Raw genomic sequence first — 6,000 nt, forward strand, 5'->3', positions numbered from 1 at the left:
TTTTCTTTCCACAACTTGCTCCATCATGGAAACAATTTGTCTTTTTTCAGCAACTAGTCCTGTACTCCCTTAACTTTAAAGGTTCACATTGACCTTGTCAGGGTGACAAATCTCTTGAGCTGAAAACCACAAAAGTCATCCTTAGAAGACTCTTCAGTTGACAAAAATAAAATTACCCAGAGATGTAAACACTTCATGTCTATCAGGACTACAAATCTGCTTGGCTATTCGGGAAGATTTAGATGGTAAGAAGCAGCTTAAATCCCCACCCTCTTTCTACCAGATGATGCAAAAATTGGATCTGGGAAGTTTTGAGTTGTTTAAGAAAGGGGTGGTTGTTGCCAACTCTTTGCCTTCACCCTAGTGGAGACTTCAGAAAGCCAGTCAGACCTTGGAAATGGTAAATACATTCCAAGCTGTTGCTAAATTTATTCTTATTTTATTTTATCTAGCATTTGTTTACTGGGAAAGCCACCCTTGGAACAAACCAATTTTCAGCGGAGGCTTAGGGAAAAATGCTCCAGATACATGTATTTGCAATGTGGGAGGAAACCAAAACACCTGGAAGAAATCTACACAAACTCGGGGAAGACATGCAGACTCCACACAGAAGGCACCCCAGTCGAGAATCGAACCAGAGAATCCACTTGCTCTGAGGTGACAACACAAACCGCTGCACCACTGTTCCATCTAATTGTATGTTAAAACATCCTGACACCATGCTGCATTTATTAGGAAGATAGACTGGCTTTTCCATACCCCAAAGAGTGCTTGTTTTTCATACAGACCCCATAAGTTGAATGATACTGCTTCTGATGTGGCCATTAAGAAGAATCCAGATTCTTAGTTTCTGTCTATTCATCCCACAGACTGTGAAAGCAGAGCCATAGACAGGTTGGAAGGCACATGTTGACATCTTCCACATTATTTAGACTACACTGAATTATCTGACAGAGAATGTATTCTCAGTGAAATTTGTTAGAGTAGAAATGACATTATCTGAGGATATGACTGGAAGTGACCTGAAAGTGTGCCTTAAGGACCACACTTCAATAGTTTGACTGTCAGCCTAATGGTCCACATGGCATGTCATGTGGCAGAAAGGCTGCAGGCTTTGGCATTGTTTTATGCTGGCACTCTTGGCTCAGCCTGACTAATGTCACAGATATCATCAAGGCATGGACTGTCCCTTTGTAAGGTCCCCTTGCTGTTTGTGCCAGAGTCTGATGACTCACTTAAACTGAAAGAGAAAAGGCCTTTGCTTGATACTGCAGAAACCCACATGCTGTGAATGGTTTAATAAACAGTATGAGAAGGCAGTTATCAATAATGAACAGGTATTTTAAAAAGAAAGTGTAGCAGAAGAGCAGAGTAAGAAAAGGGTGCCCACTGGGTTCACTTCTGTTTACAATATTTGTAAGCAAACTATGGAAGAAACTTCAGAACCAACAAACACCACTCTGTGGTCTGGCAAATGTAAATAAAGGCTTTGATTGTGAAATATGTCAAACTTTGTCTATAATTAAAATGCTTCTTTGCATTTGCCTTACTGTGAAGTAGTGTGTACTGGTTTTGAGTCTCTACCTTACACCTCCACCATGGACAAATTACTTTTCTGTGGCCCTGAAGGAACATATTAATGTAAAGGTAATATTCTTGGTAAGTAAAAAAAGAAGCAAAGCTGCCACCTTTACATCCTACCATTGTTTGGCAAATAACCCACAGGTCTTGCATAATATAACCACACCATTTACCTTAGGGAACCCTGTCCCCTTTAACAAGCCATGCCTACAAAGCATCAGTTTCATATACCACATACAGTGAGTGTATGCAACAAAGGCACAATGAAACAAAGACAACATGCATACATAAGCATCAGGCACTAATAAATGAAACAAGGACAGTAGTCATGGTTGCCAAAATTACTTTAACCTTAGCAGTCAACCAGTAACAATAGGAAAGTAGCCACAATAGAACCACTGGCTTCTCTTTATTTGCAAGTGGTTGATGAATCACTGAGTGGTCCTGATTTCAAACGGGTGTCTAACAATAAACAAATAAAAAGATGACAAGTCTCCAGTTCCTAAAACCACTGTAACCATAAGCATCAAGTAAAAGTACAGAGTTTGATTCTGATCTGTAGTTATTGGTTAGGATTCTAAAAGTCTGCAGACTGATAGCCTACTTTTTGCCTATGAAACTACAATCCACAGGAAGGAAAGCCATCGGTGGATAAAACCATACAAGTATGAGAATCTTGCAACAAAAATCAGCTGAAGGAACCACGTAGAACACTTTTATTGAGAACAGCAAGTGAACAAGCTTTTGCTAATGTTTTTTAAAGTTGTAAAAAATATCAGTTCAACAGCTCTTCACTTAAATACTAATAATAATTGTTATACACTGCACTGCTGTTTTTTACAACTTGAAAAAACATTAGCAAAAGCTTGCTGGCTTGTTGTTCTTAATAAGTGTTCTATGTGGTTCCTTGAGCTGGTATTTGTTGTAATGTTTTTCCTTTGAAACTGCTACAGTATAAAATACATTAACACCTCATAGTATGGGATACCTCTTTATATGCCCAAAGTGGGAACATTTTGAAAAAAAAAACCATGAAATTTTGCAGGACAACTGAAACCCATAGTCAATATAAAGTACCACATTCAGTTTACTGCTTAAAGGAAGGCTCACTGTTATACCATTTTAGTTGTTCCTGCTTCAGAATCTCTTATTTCTGCAAGAATTACTGGAGAGTAAGACAGTAGTGATCACCCTAAAATATCAGGACATGATGCAGTATATTGGTGAGTCACTTAACAGGAGGCCCACTGCAGGTAGGCAAATACAGAATGATGTTATCAAACTCTAGGCTGTTATTGGATGAAATGCATAATGGCACAAAAACCTTAATCTTATCTGCAATTACTTGGAAACAAAAATATACATTTATATAGAATTCATACTGCAACATAACATTTGCTATCCTATATATTGGGATATTTGCAACTTTTTCATTGTTATAAAACCTCACTTTCTTTGCTCCACATGAATATTTCACTGCTAGTACATTGTTCAGCAGCTCCTATATTAGTCATAACACATTTAGAATTAATATGAATTAATTCACTGTTATAGGTAACTAGACCATTTTAAGTGCTTCCTTTATAATTCCTTATTCTTTAATTCGGTAAAACACTTTGTTGCAAATTCTTTGTAGTAGTACAGATATTGTAATGATGATGGGCTACATAGCCACCAAGCAGATAAGTGAAAATGAGCTTTTCCACTTTTTTTTAGAGTTGCTATAAACTGAAGCAGTGTAGTGAACAGAGTATCATGACTTAAAGGAAAACTCTACCATCTCCTACAGTTTAACTTAACCCTTAAGTTGCTTTTCTCCCTACACTATAGTTAGAATATTGTGTAGGTACCAAAACTTTGTTTGTGCTTTATAAAACTTTTATTTCCTTGCCTTGGAATCAATGGAAATCAAAGCCCCCCCCCCCACCTTTTTCCTTAAGCTTATCTTCTGAAATATCTTGCAGAGGAATTTTCTTCCACCTGCATGACATAATGACATACCGCAGACATAGAAAAATCTGTAGTTTACCCTGTCAGGTACTGCTGACAATCTTGTATGGATAATTAGTCCTGCTGATGTCAGGAGCTCAGCAGATGCTATAAAAACACAGTTATGTGTCAATCTGTTTTCCACTGTCTTTATTGGAGAGAGGAAGAAAACTTGCACTGATTCACAGCTGCTTCCAATGTAGCCATGCCCTTCTTAGCAAAACAGTGTAATGAGATCATGCAATGGTTCAAAAGCAGTCACCTCTTCTGACACATTTACATAAGCGGCTGTGATATTTAGAGAAAAGTCAAAAAATATTTTTTCATGTAATTTTTGTAACATATCACCACATTTACCATTTTCATGTCCCCCCCAACCCCATACACACACATACGCACAATAGGGCAACACACACACATACACACATAGGGCAGAACTGTCCAAATCAGGACTTCTCTGCAGGAATTGAGATGGGTGGCAATCTTATCAACTAGGTTCACCGATACTACTTATAAGAAGGTATGTTGCACTTTCTTGTGACAGCCCTCCAGAGGAAGATGCATGTCTTTTCCCATGGATCTCTGCATCAGACAAACTGACTTTGAGTCCGGCCTTACGCAGGCCTGGTGCACGAGCATTTTCTAGTCTACAAATGAAATGCAACCATTGATGGCAACAGTGATATACAGCTGAATGTTCTTTAGCATACATGTGGTATGTGCTCTTCTATTAAAACATTAGGAAAGGGAACTAAGAAATACTTTAATTGCCTCTTTCTACCTATGTGTGAAGTACATGTGTGTAGTACTCTTTTTACATGTATATATAGAAACGTGTGTGTATATATAATGGAGAAATTATATGCCTGTGTGTGTACTAGCCTATGCACATATATACAACTAGTTCACCTCCCAGTCTGCAGTTAAGTAACTTGTTCATGTAAAAAACAAATCTCTGTAAAGTATCTGTATTGTATATTGCAACCACCAAAAATGTCTGTTAATCTGGTGTATGCATATTGCACAGTGCAGTTAATTCATTGTTTAAATCTTGAGATGACGCCATTAAAAATATATAAATGTTTTTGCTTCAGTAATTTTTTTCACATTCTCATAATAACTTTTTTTATATATAACCATGGAGCTTTTCTTCATGGATATCCATTGAAAAGTATTTTTAACTCCCAGTCAGACTTTCCTGGTAAATAAATATAAATAAGGAAGTAAGTAAACAGTGGAAATGATAGGGCTAATGTTCCAGGTACATGTGTATGGAATAGCCTCTGCCATTTCTGTCTACACCTTAGTCTGAAATCATATGCTATTAAAACACTTAATAGGCTACTTATAATTTTCAGCTGCATATACACTAGACACTTAATCCAGCAGTGAGTACAGGTGAGGCAGAGTTTAGGTACACTATTAAGAAGAGAGTGAAACCGTAACACAAGGAAACCAAATACTCAATTTCTTTGTTAATCAGTTTATTAACCTTAGGATGCTTGACTGTGGCATTCATACATTACGTATGTAAATATGGTAAGCAGTGCTACATAAGAACAATTGACGTGAACTGAATGTGAAAACTAAAAGCACGACACAAAGAGCAGACAAGATGTGGCCGAAGTGTGTGAAAGACAGGAGTCAAGGTGATGCAGCAATTCCTGTGCAATACTGGGAAAAAAGTGGGAGAAAACTGGCTTGACAAAGTCCACTGCAATGCTTCTTAAAAATATTGCGTGCATTAACAACATGCCATGCTTACTAAGACAGAAAATCTTGAATTTGTGCTATTACTTTTTAACATTGTTCAAGGGGAAATGCAGACATATGGTATGATATTGTGAATGGAGCATTTTTATTTGACAGCCATGTTGTGCCTGTCTCATTGGCCTTGCCTGTGTTCACATTGGTCACCAAACCATTGTACTGAAAATGCTGAGTGTGTGCAGTGCTCATAAATGTTTCCGAAGAAAGTGTGAGTCAGCTGTTACACAATATAAAGAAATTCCATTACAAAAATAATGCACTTGTATTAAAATATGGACAGTCATCTATTATTCATCAAATTATGACCAGCCTATTTTCTTCAGCTTATGGTGATTGAAGTAAAAGATACTTGGAGTGCATGTCAAGATGTGTCAGAAAGAAAACAGAAACACTTTCTCATCTGACAGTTGTGGAGTTTGCCAGGAGTAGAGTGACTTATTAGACTGTGGTCAGGGCCCTCTTTAACAGCACCAGTCATTGCTAAAGTAGCTACACAACTGCTTAGCGCACAACAACCCGGGGAAACCATGCAAATGTCAAAACATACAGTGATGATAAACAAATGCAAAAGAGTACACGAGCAAGAGAAAATTCTAGATGATGTAATATGCGGTAGTCAACTGTGGGAAGTGGGCTGAAAATTGAGTGGAATGGAGCAGG

At 37.6% G+C, this 6,000-nt stretch overlaps 1 protein-coding gene across 1 annotated transcript in view; it reads left to right on the forward strand.

Annotated features, from left to right (window-relative positions):
• ABCA2 (ATP binding cassette subfamily A member 2) overlaps nt 1-6,000 on the forward strand; it is a gene marked incomplete in the record, with an annotated part of 2,505,641 nt that overhangs the window by 1,521,108 nt on the left and 978,533 nt on the right.

Source organism: Protopterus annectens, chromosome 16.part0, assembly GCF_019279795.1.
Source record: "Protopterus annectens isolate FY-2018-M chromosome 16.part0, PAN1.0, whole genome shotgun sequence".
Lineage (NCBI taxonomy): Eukaryota > Metazoa > Chordata > Ceratodontiformes > Protopteridae > Protopterus > Protopterus annectens.